This window comes from Nicotiana sylvestris, chromosome 4 (genome assembly GCF_000393655.2).
Source record: "Nicotiana sylvestris chromosome 4, ASM39365v2, whole genome shotgun sequence".
In the NCBI taxonomy this organism is placed as follows: Eukaryota; Viridiplantae; Streptophyta; class Magnoliopsida; order Solanales; family Solanaceae; genus Nicotiana; species Nicotiana sylvestris.
Window position 1 is genome coordinate 69,394,956 of NC_091060.1, and position 19,200 is coordinate 69,414,155.

Consider the following 19,200-nt stretch of genomic DNA (forward strand, 5'->3'; position numbering starts at 1 on the left):
AGAAATTCTCCGATATCATCAAGCTGGGAGAAAAAAATGAGGAGGGAATTAAGAATGGTATGGTTACTAATCTTGAAGCATTGTAGGCCAGCAACAAGGCTTTACAGTCTAGTGGCACGTCCAAGAAGAAGGATGTCAATGCCGTGATGGTCGCACAGGGAGCCAAATCACCACTAAAATACCACACTTAACCGTCACCTCCACTTACATATCAACCTATCCCGAATTACCAAGCACCCACACCCTCTTACCAAAATCCACCACCCATTTACCAATCATCTCCACCTCCCACATATCAACCCACTTCACCCAGATACTCTCAACCTGCACCTGTTTACCAAGCTTATAATGCCCAACCCTCTCACTACCAATCACCTCCCACTCGCCAAAATTTCCCTAGACCCAGACCAAATTTTGACCGCAGACCTCCCAGACAATATACAGCCATCGCTGAGCCAATTGACCAGCTGTATGAGAAACTTAAAGTAGCTGGTTACGTCTCCCCTATCCCTGCCATAACTCCCGAAAATCCTTCCCAGTAGGTCAACCCTAATAAGACCTGTGCGTACCACTACGTCATGAAAGGTCACACCATTGACGAATGCCACTCGTTGAAAGACAAGATTCAAACTCTGATCGATAATAAGGTTATCGTAGCAAAGGAGCCTGCTCCTAATGTCCGCAACAACCCTCTGCCTGATCACAGAGGTGGGGACATTCACATGATCGAGATCGACGATGACTGGGACCCCGAGGGATCGATATGACTGATTGCTGAGTATGATGAGACAAAGAAACCAACAGTCACACTTAACCCAATTATTGTGCAGAACTAGCCCTCCAGGGGCGATGAAGTAAACATGTCTATGCCTCTCGAATTTGAAGCACCTTCTCCTGCGAAGGTGGCCGGGCCAATTGAGGTTGAGTTTAGGGCTCCAAAGGCACATGTACTCTTTGAAGTTGCTGTGTTACCACCGAGGGTACCCATACCTGTGGCAATGTTAGACATAACACCATTCCACTTAAACGCCATACCATAGGATTACACAGCTGAAGCAAGGAGGAAAGGAAAGACCAAGATGGGAGAAGCAATTGCTGCGTAGGGTATGACCAGAACAGGCAGGGTTTACACTCCAGAGCACCTAGCTGAGTCCAATAAGCAAGCCTTGGGATAAACTACTGAAACTGGTCCCGATGATCTTTGGAGGAAAATACAAGATAAGGAGTATTCGGTCGTTGAGCAGTTGAACAAAACACCAACACATATCTCCATCCTAGCTCTTCTACAGAGATCTGACGCACACAAAAAGGCCTTGATGAAGATATTAAGCAAAGCTTATGTGCCCAGCAACATAACCGGGGGCGAAATGGCAAATATGATAGGATAAATACTGGAAAGCCACAAAATCACCTTCCATGAAGATGAGCTGCCGCCGGAAGGGCTGAGTCACAACATGGCCCTACACATCACCGTGCAATGCGAGGATTACTTTGTCACTATAGTCTTGATCGATGGAGGCTCCAGCCTCAACATCTGTCTGTTGATAACTCTCAGGACATTGGGAAAGAGCCTGCACAAGATCAAAGATGTGGCCATCAATGTTAAAGCCTTCGATGGGTCCCAAAGGTCTACTATCGGGGAAATCATCCTATGCTTGCAAATGGGGCCAACCTGGTTCGACGTTGACTTTCAAGTGATAGATGTCCCAACATCCTACAATTTGTTGTTGAGACGACCATGGATCCATGCCACTGGAGCTGTAGCATCCACCCTGCATCAGGCAGTGAAGTTCGAATGGAATCACCAAGAGGTGATCATTCATGGCGATGGTAGCAACCCCATATATAGTCGCCAGACCATCCCGATGATTGGAGGCAGAAGGAGAATAGGCGGAGAAACATACCACCACATTGAAAGAGTCAACGCTGTATACAAAGATAAATGGTGGGATAACAAGATTGAAAGTATCCTGAATTGGTGTTTAAACGAACCTGGAAAGGGACTCGGCAAAAACCTCTAGGGAATCGCCAAACCTATCCAGCTGAAGAAACATGGCACTACATTTGGTTTGGGGTATGAGTACACTTGGGAGGAGTTCAATCACTGGTCACCACCATGGCGCGGTCCCTAATACCCACTGGAGCATCCGATACCTCACCTGGAGTAGACTTTCCAGTCGGCAGATATTATATATGGGTCGGAGGAAGAGGAAGCATTGGCAGCCGTAGAGAATTTGTTCCTGGAGGATGATGATATGGAATGCTGTGTTATTTTCTAGGAGGAAGGGGAGGAAGGCCCTTCTATACAAGTTGTGAACCAAGGAGAGCGCCTCAGCAATTGGTTGATCAGAACCACTAGGGCCCGGAAACCTTCGGGGTAGCAAGGCTGAACAAAAGCACCATGTATCACATTTTATTTTTTACTAGCTGATTTTATTTTCGCGTTGTCTTTAATTCTGAAAAGAGCTCTGATACTCAAAACAATTACGAATTTAATCGAAGCATTTCAGTTTATTATATATCTCACTCTTATTATTTTTTCTATCATTCACTTTATTTTACACAGCATTACTATTACTTGCCTTGACGATGAACCAACGATTGTGACTTGCAACGAGACGATGCAACAAACGAATACGGACTCAGAAGAGGATGATATACCAGAAGAGGTCATCAGAGGAGTTGAGAATTTTGAAAATAGGCCTAAGTCTAACATGGCCGAAACTAAGGTCGTCAATCTGGGAGATACAGGGAATGTCAAAGAAATGCGCATCAGTGTTCACCTGTCAGCATCAGAAAAAAAAGAGTACACGGAGTTCCTGAAGGAATATGAAGACATATTCGCTTGGTCATATGATGATATGACTGGTCTCAGCACATCCATTGTAGCTCACAAGCTGCCGACAGATCCAACATGCCCGCCGGTAAAGCAGAATCTCAGGAAATTCAAACCCGACATGAGCTTGAAAATCAAAGAAGAGGTTACCAAGCAAGTCAAAGCTGCTATTCAAATTTGAAGAAAAGAATAAAAATATGATTCAAACAAATACAACATATATATGCCAAAGGATGAATTGTATATGAAACTAACAAACATGATTTATGAAAGGAAGAAGTATTTTGGAACAATTTTTTCATTATTTAATTAGTGCAAATCCCATTTCTAATTGTCATTGACTTAAAGTGTTGCAATTTGTATATCTCATCTTATTCTCATATACTTGCTTTTAATCCAATAGGCCTATTTACTTATTTAGGATGGTAAATAAGCATTAAATTGATAAGAAAGGGAATTATTATACAAAGTGATTAACAACATTGCCTTACATGCCATATATTCATATTTGTATGTTTTGAAACATTCGTAATACTTTAACATCATAATGAGCCATAACAACATAAAATTTCAAACATCCACTAGTGGTTCTATAAATACCTGTTATAATGCCACATATGAACGCACAACTTATATCATTCCTTCCACAACTAAATTAGATTATCAGAATAAACTAGCAATATGGTTTTTATATTTTTCACGCTATTTTTAATTCAACTAACAATGTCACAAGGCCTAGTTAATGGCCAATCTTTATATCATGTTTCCTACCTTGACAGTTCAAACATGACAAAACTAATGAGATGAAGAGCTAACATTATTACAAAGCCTTATATGAATTTCAAGGTAAGACAATTAACTCATAGTTATCAAATTGAATTCACTACTAATTAACTAACATAAAAAAAATGAAATTTAAACTGATGAACTTGGACAAATGGAAAACAGAATTGCAATTCAAGCTTCATTGATTAGTCATGTTGAATCTCTTTCCAACATGAAATTTAAAAGACATGTACCTGAAAATGAAGGTGGAAGGAGTAAATTCCAGCAGTAGCAGCAGTAACAAACTCAGCAAAATACCAGTATTCCCACAGATTTGAGCAATAATAAGACCCGAAGAAAACAGATGCACAATACAGTTATTTTTAAAAGACACTTCAGATGTTAACTGAATCAGTGGAACCAAATAAAGTTGAACAGATTCAACAAAAGAACAATATTTCAGATTTCAGTTTCTTTTCGGTTTCAAATTTCCATTTTTTCTGATTTTCTGTTTCTGCTGTTGTATCTGTGTGTGTGTGTGACTGTAACCCCCCTTCAAATTTATTATGACTGTAACCCTTCCAGTCCCATTAAGCTCTATCTTTCTGTTTGAAAACTGTATCTTTTCAGATTTTTTCTCTTCCTCTCTAAATCTCTTAAAGTCTGTCTAAATTCTCCTAAATTCTGTTTTTCTGTCTGAAAAACTCTCAAAGTCTGTCCAAAGCTCTCTTTTTCTTCTTAAAATCTGCTTTCAAATCTGATTTTTTTTTGTTTTTCTTTCTTTCAAGCTCTCTTAAATCAGTCCCAATCCCCCTCTATTTATACAAGGTTGTCCTATACCCTTCTAGTGCTGCCAGGGCCCTTTTCTCCTTTAAAAATTAGAAAAGTTCCATTAAAAGGTTCTCAAGGTAGTAGAGTATCCGACATGGTTAGCCAACATCGTGCTAGTGCCAAAAAAGGATGGGAAAGTTAGAGTTTGTGTTGACTACCAGGATCTTAATCGGGCAAGTCCCAAAGATGACTTCCCCTTGCCTAACATACACATTCTTATCGACAACTACGCCAAGAATGAGTTGCAGTCTTTTGTTGATTGTTTCACTGGGTATCATCAGTTATGGATGGATGGGGAAGATGCAGAGAAAACGGCTTTCATTACGCCATGGGGAATGTACTGTTACAAAATGATGTCGTTCGGTTTGAAGAACGCTGGTGCCACCTACATGAGAGCCATGACTACCATCTTTCATGACATGATACACAAGAAGATCAAGGTATATGTGGATGATGTCATCATCAAATCCAAGAAAGCCAGGGATCACATGGAATATCTAAAAAATTTCTTCAACAGGCTGAGGAGGTACAATCTGAAACTGAATCCCGCCAAGTGTGCATTCGGGGTACCTGCTAGAAAATTATTGGGTTTCATCGTGAGTCATCGAGGAATAGAATTAGATCCATCAAAGGTCAATGCTATCCAAGAATTTCCACCGCCAAAGAACAAGAAGGACGTGATGAGTTTCCTGGTAAGACTCAACTATATCAGCCGGTTCATAGCTCAATCCACGATCATTTGTGAACCTATCTTCAAAATGTTGAACAAGGACGCTGCTACCAAATGGACTAATGATTGCCAGAAAGCTTTTGACAAAATTAAGGAATACATGTCAACGCCGTCGGTCTTGGTTCCGCCTGAGCCAGGAAGACCCCTATTGCTTTACCTTGCGGTATCGAATAGAGCATTCGGTTGTGTTCTAGGACAACATGATGAAACAGGGAGAAAGGAGCAAGCCATCTACTATCTCAGTAAGAAGTTCACACCGTATGAGGACCGATATTCTCTTTTAGAACGCACTTACTGTGCTCTGACTTGGGTCGCGCAGAAGTTAAGGCATTACTTCTTTGCTAACACTACTTATCTCATATCCAGAATGGACCCTCTGAAGTATATCTTCTAGAAGCCCATGCCCACTGGCAAGCTCGCCAGTGGCAGATCCTGCTAAGTGAATTCGAAATTGTTTACGTGACCCAGAAAGCAATCAAAGGGCAACCCTTGGCAGACCATCTCGCCGAGAATCCCGTGGACGGAGAATACGAGCCCCTAAAGACATATTTTCCCAATGAAGAGGTATCTTTCATAGGAGAAGATATTGCAGAATCCTATGATGGTTGGAGGTCGTTTTTCGACGGAGCTGCAAATTTCAAAGGAGTTGGCATAGGAGCAGTCTTAGTATCAGAAACCGGCCAGCACTACCCGGTATCTACCAAGCTCAGGTTCCCTTGCACCAATAATATGGCCGAATATGAAGCCTGCATCATGGGGCTCAAAATGGCCATTGACATGAATGTTCAGGAATTGCTAGTGATCGGGGATTCAGACTTGCTCATACATCAGGTTCGAGGAGAGTGGACAACCAAGAACTCTAAGATACTTCCCTACTTGAATCACATACAGGAGTTGAGGAAAAGGTTCACAAAGACAGGATTTTAGCACGTCCCCAGAGTCGAGAACGAGTTTGCTGATGCATTAGCTACTTTATCGTCCATGATCCAGCATCCAGATACAAATTTCATTGATCCCATCCCAGTAAAGATTCATGATCAGCCAACTTATTGTGCCCATGTTGAGGAAGAAGCGGATGGAAAACCATGGTTCCATGACATCAAGGAGTACTTGACATTTGGGGAATATCTAGAACTTGCCAACGCTACTCAGAAGCGCACACTTCGTAGGTTATACAACAACTTCTTTCACAGTGGAAGAATCCTGTACAGGAGGACTCCCGATTTGGGTTTACTAAGGTGTGTCGAAGCAAAAGAAGCATCCAGGTTATTGGACGACGTGCATGCAGGGACCTGCGGGCCGCACATGAACGATTTTGTCTTAGCAAAGAAGATACTCCGAGCAGGGTATTTTTGGATGACTATGGAAACGGACTGTATCCAGTGTGTTCGTAAATGCCATCGCTGTCAGATACACGCAGATATGATAAAGGCACCTCCAAATGAGCTTATTGCAACAAGCTCACCATGGCCATTCGCCGCTTGGGGAATGGATGTTATCAGACCTATCGAGCCTGCCACATCAAATGGGCACAGGTTCATCTTAGTTGCAATCGATTATTTTACTAAATGGGTTGAAGCAGCATCATACAAGGCGGTCACTAAGAAGGTCGTGGCGGGTTTCATCCGCGATCGCATTGTTTGTCGGTTCGAAGTTCCGGAGTCAATCATCACTGATAATGGTTCCAATCTCAACAGCGACTTGATGAAAGCAATGTGTGAAACTTTCAAGATCAAACACAAGAACTCTACAGCCTACAGGCCTTAGATGAACGGAGCTGTGGAAGCAGCCAACAAGAATATCACGAAGATACTAAGGAAGATGGTAGAAAGGCACAAACAATGGCATGAAAAGTTATCATTCTCCTTATTGGGATACCGCACTACAAACCGCACATCAACCGGAGCAACTCCCTACATGCTAGTTTATGGTACAGAGGCGGTCATCCCCGCCGAGGTAGAAATTCCCTCCTTAAGGATCATACAAGAAGTAGAATTGGATGATGCAGAATGGGTAAAAGGTCGCCACAAGCAGTTAGCCCTTATAGATGAGAAAAGGATTAATGCGGTTTGCCACGGTCAGTTGTATCAGAACAGAATGTCCAGAGCCTTCAACAAAAGGGTTAAGCCAAGGAAGTTTACACCGGGGCAGCTGGTGTTGAAGAAAATATTCCCACATCAAGACGAAGCCAAGGGGAAGTTCTCTCCCAATTTGCAGGGTCCGTACATGGTTCACCGGGTTCTAACTAGAGGAGCCCTTATTCTTGTAGAGATAGATGGAGAAGTCTGGCCGAAGCCAATCAATTCAGATGCAGTAAAACGATATTATGTGTAACCACTTATGATTCCCTTAATTATGAACTATGCCTGACCTGATTCCCGTTTAAGAGGGGATACGTAGGCAGCCCTATGAGTTCGGTCATAATTTAATAAAAACTCCATTTTCCCCGCTAATGGAACTGGGGAAGAATTTTGAGGAGGACCCTCAAAATTCCGAAGTTAAATTTAGTTCATGCATCGCCAGAAGCGCCAGCCTAGTAAACTGGTGCAGAATTTTGAGGAGGACCCTCAAAATTCCGGAGAAAAAGAGGTTGCAATGTCTTGAACCACGTCGCAGTTGTTGGTTCATCTAAAGAAAACTATTTTTGATTATATATTTACTAGAGCATGCGTAACTATTATCCGAATTGCTATTGTTTAGCGACGCTACCCCAATAACACACAACGTCAAGGGCCCGGGGAAGACGAACTAACCTTCCCCCTTACAGAACTCACGATTTTTCTTTGGATGCAGGCACTCTATTCGCAATATCATTAGGTATATTTATGCATTCTCAAGAATGCAACTTTTCAGAATCATTACTTGTCCGCAATTGCTATCCTTATACAATCTTCCCAGCAGTCATATGGTCATAATCGGCTATCAGCTAAGAGATCTTACTACTAATCATCATTTTACATTCTTGCACTGCATAAGGCTACCTTTCTGCCTTCTGAGGTTAAGCTCTACCTCCATCTGCATCGCATAAGGCTACTTTTCTGCCTTCCGAGGTTAAGCTCTACCTCCATCTGCATCGCATAAGGCTACCTTTCTGCCTTTCGAGACTAAGCATTGTCTCCATCCGCATTTCTCTACATTGCATAAGGCTACCTTTCTGCCTTCCGAGGTTAAGCTCTACCTCCATCTGCATCGCATAAGGCTACCTTTCTGCCTTCCGAGGTTAAGCTCTACCTCCATCTGCATCACATAAGGCTACCTTTCTGCCTTTCGAGACTAAGCATTGTCTCCATCCTGCATTTCTCTGCATTGCATAAGGCTACCTTTCTGCCCTTTGAGACTAAGCATTGTCTCCATCCTGCATTTCTCTGCATTGCATAAGGCCACTTTTCTGCCTTTCGAGGTTAAGCTCTACCTCCATCTGCATTTTTGCATTGCATAAGGCTACCTTATCTGCCTTTTGAGACTAAGCTCTGTCTCCATCTGCATTTTGCATAAGGCTACTTTTCTGACTTCCGAGGTTAAGATCTACCTCCATCATCATCTGCATAAGGCTACTTATCTGCCTTTCGAGACTAAGCTCTATCTCCATCTGCATTCTGCATAAGGCTACTTATCTACCTTTCGAGACTAAGCTCTATCTCCATCTGCATTTTGCATAAGGCTACTTTTCTGCCTTCCGAGGTTAAGCTCTACCTCCATCATCATCTGCATAAGGCTACTTATCTGCCTTTCGAGACTAAGCTCTATCTCCATCTGCATTCTGCATAAGGCTACTTATATGCCTTTCGATACTAAGCTCTATCTCCATTTGCATTTTGCATAAGGCTACCTTTCTGCCTTCCGAGGTTAAGCTCTACCTCCATCCTGCATGGCTGAAATATCGCCACTTCATCTCTCTTGCATGGCTGAAATAGCGCCGTTTTATTTTGCATCAGCTGAAATACCGCCACCTTTATTTACGTCTTGCATCGGCTGAAAGATCACCACCTTCTGCATTTCATGGGCTGATAGATCGCCAAATTGTCCAAGGGCATCATTGTTCGGAGGTACCATTTGCATAGCCCGAGAACGCCATGCTATGGCCTAAGGACCCCATTTTACCTTTTGCATAGTATTATTCAAAGGCATCATAGTTTGGAGGCATCATTCTCATAGCTCGAGAACATCATTTCATAGCCGGCGAATCCTTTACCATAAGCTTCATGGCCCAGGACATCATGGTTCGAGGACGTCATCCTAACTGTCCGAGGACAACATTCATGGTCCAATGGGAATTTGCATCACGTTTAAATTTATGCATAATATGCACTCGTATTGCTCACTTGCAGGTACACCGGCTGGCAACGACCGTCTCAGCAGGAGCGATCCCACTCTGGTTCCCGCAGTCTATCGGTTTTTCAGAAAGCTTCTCTCAATCTAAAACATCACGTCCGTCCGTTTCAAATCTCCATCGGCATATTCCGCCAATGGATCCTGAACTACATATAGCATGATTCCTGTAAGACCAGGGATATGTAGGCGGCTCAGAAATCGGAGCTTGGTCATAACTCCTTTCAAATCGCCACTTCCAGTCAAAATTGGCCATCTTATCTTTACCCGACAACTCTTTCATCCTCCTCGGGTAAAGAGGGGCACCTAATTTTTCCCTAGGTATTTTTGTACCCAAAATACTTCCAAAATAGCATATATGTGCATACATAAGTACGCCCAAAAGTTTTGGTATTTTTCCCTAATTTTAAAGATTTTTGAAATCAATTTATTGTCTATTTTAGCAGTGCAAAACCCATAATTATTCCCAAAATCATCAATTTTGGTGAATAATTTATTTCATTCCCATATCTATACCAAAATATAGTTAAGATAATTTTTGTATAGTTTTACAAAATTATTTGGTATGTTAAAAGCTAAATTGCATATAATTGCAATTTTCACCTACTTTACGATTAACAGCCTTTTATGATTGTGAAATTAGGCCCAACATTTTAAAACTAACATTTATATATTATTAATTGGCTCAGTACTTTTAATTTGCTTTTAAAATCTTTTTTACTAGTTTTTATAAAATAAAAGGGAAAACTGGTTATTTAACATTTAGCCTCATTTCATTGCAATTACAGCCTATTTACATTTAAATTTTGGCCCTCAATTGACCCAATCCTAACCCCAATTGGACTAGCCCAATTTCATTTTGACCCGGCCTCTGACCCAACTAAAAAACCCGCCCGACCTTGCTTTCAATCTAGGCCGTTGATCATTTGGATCAACGGCCAGGATTGTCGCTTACCTTTTTTAATCCCCCAACTACACCCTAATCCCTTCATTTCGTTTGGTCCGCCGCCTTTGAAAACTCTCGTCTCTCAAACGCTCTCGAGCTCTCTCGAAACCCTAATTGCTCTCTGCCACCTCCAACCTCAAATCCACCGGAATCCATGGTTGTTCTAACCATGGACGACCTATACTCAACCCCTACTACTCTCACATGCTTGATACCTGAAGGTTCAAGTCCATACTTCAAGGGTCTTAGCTCAGACCTTCGTCGATTCGAGGTTCTCAACAATCTCCGACCTTGGTCCAGTGTGTCTTGGCCTCCTGAGCCTGATTCCGACTTATCGACTCCAGATCTGATCTTGTTTCTTCCAAGCCTTTCTCGTTTCTAGGGTTCTCAGAAACCCTAGCCTATTCGAGGTTCTTTTTCATTTATTCGTTTGGATCTGTGCTTGATTTGGGCTATATGTGATGTTTTAAGCATTTTCCCCAAATTTCCTTTTCCAAACCTTTTGATTTCAAACTAGGTTTTCTGAGTCTGTTTGTTAATGTTTTGTTCGATTCATCTGCTTATCATCTCTAAGTTTGATTGGTGTTGAAAACCCTAATTTTTGGACATTTTACTTGAGATTCTGAGACTGTTTATTTGTTTCACTTGCTTATCGCCTCTAAACTCTACTGATTTCGAAAACCCTAGTTCTTTGGGGTCTGTTCGAGGTCTTGAGTTTATTTGTGCAACTCGCCTGTTTGAAATCGCTCCGTCTGGTTCCTTTATTGCAGCATCTCGTCTTCTTTATGTGATTCCTTTGTTCTGAGATCTTGATATTTGTCAAACTCAACTATGTTTTCAGAAAGGTTTTCACCTAACTTTTGCATGTTTCTGATCTTTTCTCTATTACTAAGCTAATGAAGTTTGACGTAAGTGACTATCATGATATAACTGTATGCTGTTTCTTCTTGCCATAGCTTGGCCTCACATGTCTATTACTTGTGTACTTCATTTATATACTGAGTCCCTTCTGCGATTGATTTTCAAACTCGTGATTGATTTTTCAAAACTTTTCCTTGTGAAATTCTGATTTTTACTCACCCATTAAGGGTTAATTGGTTCTCTCTCTTTGTTTGGCCTTACCAGATCCTTTCCAAAATAAGTACACTCCTGTATTTAGACTTAATCCCTTACTATATGGTTTTATTGCTCCTTTTATGGTAACAATCATTCTGATTACAAATTGATCTTCTTTCCTTATATTAATCCTGTTTGTGTCCGTTGAGCAGTAATCCCTTGATTAAAGCGAAAAAGCTATATTAATTGATTTTGACTGTGATTATTTTCATGTTTGTTTTGAAACCTTATTCGTTGCCTTATTTTCTACTCGTTTTCAAAGCTATAAATACCTGTACCTTTTTCTCTTTAAAAAAAGAGAGGTTCTAACAGAACAAGTCACTACTTCTCTCAAATATACTTAGAATTTCTTAAACATTCGAATTCTCTGATCTTACAAGCTTAAAGCTTTCTTGTGGTTTGGCTGAAAGAAATCCTGCTTTTCTCTTTGCTTACTTTTTCTGCAACTGGTATGTCTATATTTGTTTAGTTTCTGCCTCTCCACTACATGTTTATCCTTCAGCCTTTCCTCTGTTTGTCTTACTGTTTCGATTCTGTGATTTCTGCAAGTTTATTTACTTCTTTTCTCTGTGCTCACCTGAATTCCCACCCCCAATTCCCTTTGTATGTTGAGTTATGGTCCAGAAAGTATGACAACACTTGACATTGTTGCTCATGTGTATGGGGCTGGACTCCCTAAGTCCTAAATTTTTTCCAATTCCCCTTCCCCTTCCCCTTTATATGTATTCTGAGTTTAAGACTATGGTCTAACAATGTCCTAATCATTGTCTAGACCATAGCCTGACCTTCAACAGGTCTGTGCTCATATTTGTTGGCTGAACAGGCTTGGTCAAGGGTGTGTCAGTCTACCTTATGACTAGGTATGACCACCATCCTGCCTTGGCACTCCCTAACCCCTCTATTGCACTTGCACTCATTCTTAGAACATTAAGTTCCGCCCCCCTCTTGTGAGCCTTGCTTTGGGATCCATGAGCTCCATCTGAACTTGGACACCTGAGGGCTGGCTCTTCCACACTGCACTATGACTCTTTCTGATTAATATTTCGGGTGTAAGCACTGCTTGGAATTTTTGGAATTCCTTGGATCTCTGACACACCCTAGATAAGAGAAGGCTTTGGAAACTTTGATCTCGGAAGTGGTTCATCCCCAATTGTTAGACATTAAGTCTGAATTAGGTTCCTCGGATACAGCTGTTAGTTTCTGATGTACTTTAAATTTCAGTCTGATTCACTGGTTTGTAATAATTTGTATTAAACTCATGGGATTTAGTAAAGAAGCAAGTAGGGTTTACTTTTATGCATGCAAGGGGTAGATATCATGCCTATAGGGGTTATCATTTATAAAATTCTGCATCTCATCTAGAGATCATGCCCATAGGAATTACTATGTTTTAAAGTTCTGCATTTTATAAATCATTGAAACTCTGCATTCTCACATAGATACCATGTCCATAAGATTTTCTGCATTCTCATATAGACACCATGCCTATAGGACTTTCTGTATTCTGCATATGCATCCAGCATTAGGCAAATGTTCATATAGGTTTAAATAACAATCAGTATTTTAGACACCAGGCCTATAGGACTTCTGCACTTCTATAAACGTTTAAAATCAGTAATGCCTAGATATCATGTCTATAGATTCTTGCAACTGTTTAAGATCAATGACACTTAGAAACCATGCCTATAGGATCAGTTAATTGAATCAGCCTTGTTTCGAATCTAAAACCCGTCTTAAAATCTACAGATCCCCTTTTCCTAAAATCAGTAAGGCTTTTCCTTAAAATCAGTATACTTTGCATTATTAGATATCATGCCTATAGGTTTCAACTAGGCAAGCTTTAGGGTAAAAGCCATAAGTGCATCAGTCTTTGACAATTCCAACAAGCAGGCAGGTCTGATTCAGATTTCTTATCTGAAGTATGTAGTAAATCAAGTTTGCCTCATGCATTTTTTTAAGTTTAATTCAGACCTAATCAGTACATGTAAGACATGCTAAACTCTATGGTTTTCTGACTTGAGGAGGTTTATTTGAGCCTTTCAACTGTTATGTGTTTTCCCATACCTACTTTATGTGTTTTGTTTGTCGCTCTAGAATTTATCCTTTTAAAACCATAAAAGCCCCAAATCCCTTTCCCTTTAGGATTAGTAGTCCTAAATGCCTCTGGGACTGATAGGACTGGGACAGGTACTAGCATGTAATAAGTAACGGTACCATCCGCGCTTTAATACCTTAACGGGGTGGGAAGGGTAGAATATGGATATGATGACCTATGCGCTAATATCACGTGCGACCCCTCTTTTGAGGAGTGATTGCTGGATATTGCATTGATGTGATCCATATTAATCACGAACCTAGGACCCCTTTTCTTTATTCGCTTCCTTTAGAGTTGTTTAAACTTTTCAAATCCTTGCTCTCTTTCTACTTACTTTCATAAGTTTCAACCTAATTGCAATATTGTATGCAAGTCCTTATTTGAGCCTTGATTATTTACTTGTAAAGTCACAATTGTAGCATGGCCGGGAACCACACTTGTGGATCCTGAGGGATGCCTAACACCTTCCCCTCGGGATAATTTCTAGCCCTTACCCTAATCTCTAGTTTCTTCATTTCAAACCCTTCTTAAAGTGTCCCAATGCACTATAATCATTAGGTGGCGACTCTTCAACTTCTAAACCCAATTCTCGAAAGGGAATAGAGTTGTCCTCCCAATGTTGTATACCCGATTTCTGACCCCACGGTCACACAGAAAATGGGGGCGTCGACAATAGAGAACATGTCTATAGATTTTCTTGAATTCTGCATATGCATCTATCACTAGTCAAACACATTTATAGGCTTAAATAATAAAAATCAGCATTTTAAATACTATGCCTATAGGATTTCTGCATTTTCATAAAGGTTAAACTCAATAACGCTTAGAAAGCATGTCTATATGAGTAACTAACTGATCTGAATCGTTTACAAATCTAAAATCAGTAGTAACATTACTCAATGTCTACAGAACTTATGTTTTCTATAATCAACAGGCCTTCTTCTTTTAAAAATCAGTACACTTCTGCATTATTAGATGTCATGCCTGTAGGTTTCACTTAGGCAAACTATAAGGTAAAATTAGCTAATTGAATCAGACTCTGTTAATTCCAACCAGCAGGCGGGTCTGATTCCGGTTTCTTATTTGAAATGTGTAATAGACCAGTCTGCCTCCTTAACGTCTAAGTTTAATTCAGACCATAACCAGTATCTGCAAGACATGCTAAACAATCTGTCTTTAAGTGAGGAGGCCCATCTGAGCCTCTTAAATTGTTATGTGTTTCCCATATCTGCCTTATGTGTTTTTGTTTGTCGCTTTAAAATTTTATCCTTTTAAACCATACAAATCCCAAATCTCCCTTCCTTTAGGACTAGTAGTCCCAAATGCCTCCGGGACTGATAGGATTGGGGCGGGTACTAGCATGCAATAAGTAACAAAACCGTTCCGCGTTTAAATACCTCAACGGGTTGGGAAAGGGTAGATATGGATATGATGACCAGTGCGCTAATACCACGTGTAACCCCTCTTCTGAGGAGTGATTACAGGGTATTGCATTGATGTGATCCATATTATTTATAAACCTAGGACCCCCCTTCCCTTTACTTGTTTATTTTATTACTTTCAAAATTTCAAACTCTTTTTTCTCAAATTTCAACTTCCTTGTTTCTTCAAACTTTAACTTATTTGCAATCACAATGTGTCAACCCCTCATATTTGAAACCCTTAATTGCTTATTTATTGTTTGTACTTAAGTCACAATTGTAGCATGGCCGAGAACCTCATTAGTGGATCTTGAGGGGTGCCTAACACCTTCCCCTCGAGATAATTTCTAGCCCTTACCCAAACTCTGGTTTTTCTAAACAAATTCTTCCTAGTGTCCTAATGCACTTAATCATTAGGTGGCGACAATTCAAATAAAAAAAACCTAATTCCCAAAAGGAAACGAGTTGTCCTCCCAAATGTCATAAACCCGATTTTGCGAGAAAAAGGGGGCGCGACAGCGTGGCGACTCTACTGGAGATTTCTTTAAGGCTTTTACATTTCATGCTATTTGTGACTTTATGCTTCCTTTAATGTCTTTAATGCCTCTAAGTATTTATTTTGCTCTCCTACTTCGAAAACTGACTTGGCTCTTCGTTTCTTCTCTTTATTTCTCTTAATGCTTTCTTTTACCGCTTTCGTTTAATACTGTTGTAATTTTGAGCAATTATTGTAATTATTACCTTATTAATGTGCAAATACATGACAATTTGTTTAATTATTGTAACTGCATATTCAACATCATATTCCACTCATTCCAAACAAAATACCATAGCAACGCTTATAATGAGTGGTTGCGCCCTTCCGTTATTATTACCCCCTAAATTTGGCAAAGGCGTATTTGTGGTAAAACCAGTAGATCAACGGTGTAGTCGACGGTTCCGTGCCTTTCCCTCTTGAGTTGTACGCTTAAGGGTACCAGTCTAATACCCCATAGAAACCTTACTCTATTTAATTGTGCATGCATCACTATCAAAACCTAGCTGAGTCAGTTATGTTGTCCACATAATGACTCTTTAAGATAGCCTTGTCCAAAGTCCACTGGGTTTCCTTGGAACCCAAACGGACATTACCACGTTCTGTGCATTTATTTGGAGAACTAAATGCTGCTTATGCCAAGAGTCCGGCGGGGGTAAGGGCTTAACGCTTTTATTTTGCAGAAATGAGACACGAAGTCCCCAGATTCGGCATGGTCACCAACATCCACCCGAAATTGCTAAGTTGGTGGGAAGACCTGCATTCCAGTGATCAGGCCCTCATCCGAAAATACTTGGGAAATTTACCTTCCCTTCTGGAAATCCAACCTAACAATAAAATTATTGAAGCTTCCACCCTGTTCTGGGATTGCGATAGGTCTGTGTTTCGCTTCGGGAAGATTGATATGACACCCCTACTAGAGGAAATAAGAGGGCTGGCTGGTATACCATGGGAGACTCCGGGTTGGTTAATGCTAGAGAATCACAAAGGTAGAGGTTTTCTCAAGATGATGGGTCTAAATAAGAATCCAGATTTTATTTGCCTGAAGGAGTCGTACATTCCCTTTGATTATTTGTACGAGAGGTACGGTCACAACAAATCCTACCGTACCTATACTGATGAGTTTGCCCTTACGTCATTAGGGCATATCCATCGAAGGGTCTTCATCTTATGTTCTGCTTTTTAGGGATGATAGTATTTCCTATGAAGAAGGCTAGGATCCATACTAGACTAGCCATAGTTACCAATACAATAATGGAGGGAATTGGCGGGCAACCATTCAGCATAATGCCCATGATTATTGCAGAGATCTACCGAGCCCTAGAAAAGTGTCAACAATAAGCCCCACACTTCGAGGGCTACAACTTGCTACTCCAACTCTGGCTCATGGAGCATCTTCAAAGGGGTAAATATCGGCAAGAGATTCAGCGTCGAGACTGGGACGATCATATAGCCTTCCATCAACCAAGGCGAATGAACTACATGCCCAACATGTTTGCTCAGCCAGGAGATTCCAAGGGGTGGGTGGAGCTATTTGAAAATCGAACTGAGGATCAAGTACAATGGATGTTCGAGTGGTTCCCTACTGAAGAGTTCATCGCCCGATCCAGGGACGCTCCATTTCTGATACTGATCGGTTTGAGGGGAACCTACCCTTATGTCCCTCTCCGAGTTATGGGACAGGCTAGTAGGAAACAGGTTGTACCAAGGGTTGACAAGATAAGTCACTTCCGGGACGACTTCCAAGCTGATGGCAGTCCTTATAAATGCCAAGCTCATCATATGTAGCATGGTAAGATCATCATGGGGAGAGATACTATCGAGCCTGACAGATACCATGCTGGCTGCACACCATACTATTCAGGCTGGTTGGAGGATAATCACAATGGTCTGGGCCAACCCAGGTTTGTTCGATATCACAGAATCATCGATGAAAGGGTAGAAGCACATGTTAAATACAACCAACTGTGCAAGAGGATTCAAGAATGTGAAAGCGAGCACCGGGAGATACAAGAAGCCAACCAAAAACTGATTGAAGAATGGAAAGACATGGCTGTCAGTGCCAACAAGCGATTAGGATACTTGGAACGGGGTTTAGTGGAGCTGGAAAGAAAGTTTCTCAAAAGGATCGAGCACTGCCAGAATGTTGAGGGAAACGAAGGTGGACACCTAGCCAGAGCCTACTTGATGCTGGGACTTCGTGAGCTGGTGAAGCTGTTCAATGGAGCCAAAGATGCCGTGTCTGGGGAAGGTCCTTCTGGGACCAAGTACTTAGGATTCCTTTTCTTTTGCTTTAAATGTAATAAGGCCAATGGCCACTAGTGACATTTTATTCTTTGTTATTTAGTGTCGTTTTAGGATTCGTCTGCTTTTTATCAGTAAAATGAGGCATTTAGCATTCTAAGTTCTCCAAATCAATTTGATGCTAGGCCTACCTCGGGCACAACGAGGCTCCCAAATTAGGACATGGTTTATATTCTCGCACTATGTGTTTAAATATCACAACATATTTTCCTTATAATCCGCACTAACTTGTTACCTTTTGTTTTTATTTTTGTTTTATTCCTCTCCCCAAAGGTTAGTTCGTGCACTCTGGCATCATCATCATACTCCACAAGATCCAAGGGCCCTCCATGCACTCCTCCTCCTAGTCCCGTAAAAAACAGGAACAAGGGAAAATGGAAGATTTGAGCAACATCAGAAAGGAGAACTTGGTTGAACAGGTAGAAATCACTCAGGGTACTCATGTCTCCAAAGAAGGTGCATCCCAACTTGAGCAGAAACTACTGAAATTTTAGGAGGAACTTGATCAAGTCCGGAATTTGGCAAGCTTGTCATTTTCCCTCACCACCACAGATGTCAACTTTCCTAACACTCAAAACCCCATACCTCCACAAAACATCCCGAAACCACAAAACTATCTCTCTCCCCATCACTACTGTAACACTTGCTACACTTCCAACAACACCCCGCTACTCATCCCTGAACCACTGAACTTCGCAAATGATCATCTCCACAATCACCATAACACCACCATCTATGTGGAAACCATGCCATCCACCACCTATCCTGTCTCAAGCACACTCGAGTATGATGATAAAGACTCCCTTATTAGGAACCTGGCCACAGAACTCAAGAAGTTGACTAGCCGAGTTCAGGGTGTTGAAGGGAGCAAGGGAATCGAGGGATTGAACTACGAAGACCTCTGCATACAACCAGATGTCGAACTACCCAAGGGGTACAAACCTCCTAAGTTCGAAATGTTTGATGGTACAGGGAATCCCAGAGTCCATTTAAGGACATATTGTGACAAGCTGGTTGGAGTAAGGAAGGACGAAAAGATTCGCATGAAGCTTTTTATGAGAAGTCTGAAAGGAGATGCTCTGTCTTGGTACATTAGCCAAGACCTGAAGAAGTGGTCAAATTGGGTAAGTATGGCGTCCGATTTCATGGACAGGTTCAGGTTCAACACGAAGAATGCGCCAGATGTGTTCTACATCCAGAACCTAAAGAAGAAACCCACAGAAACTTTCTGTGAGTATGCCACTCGTCGGAGATCAGAGGCTGCTAAGGTCAGACTGGCTTTAGAAGGCGAA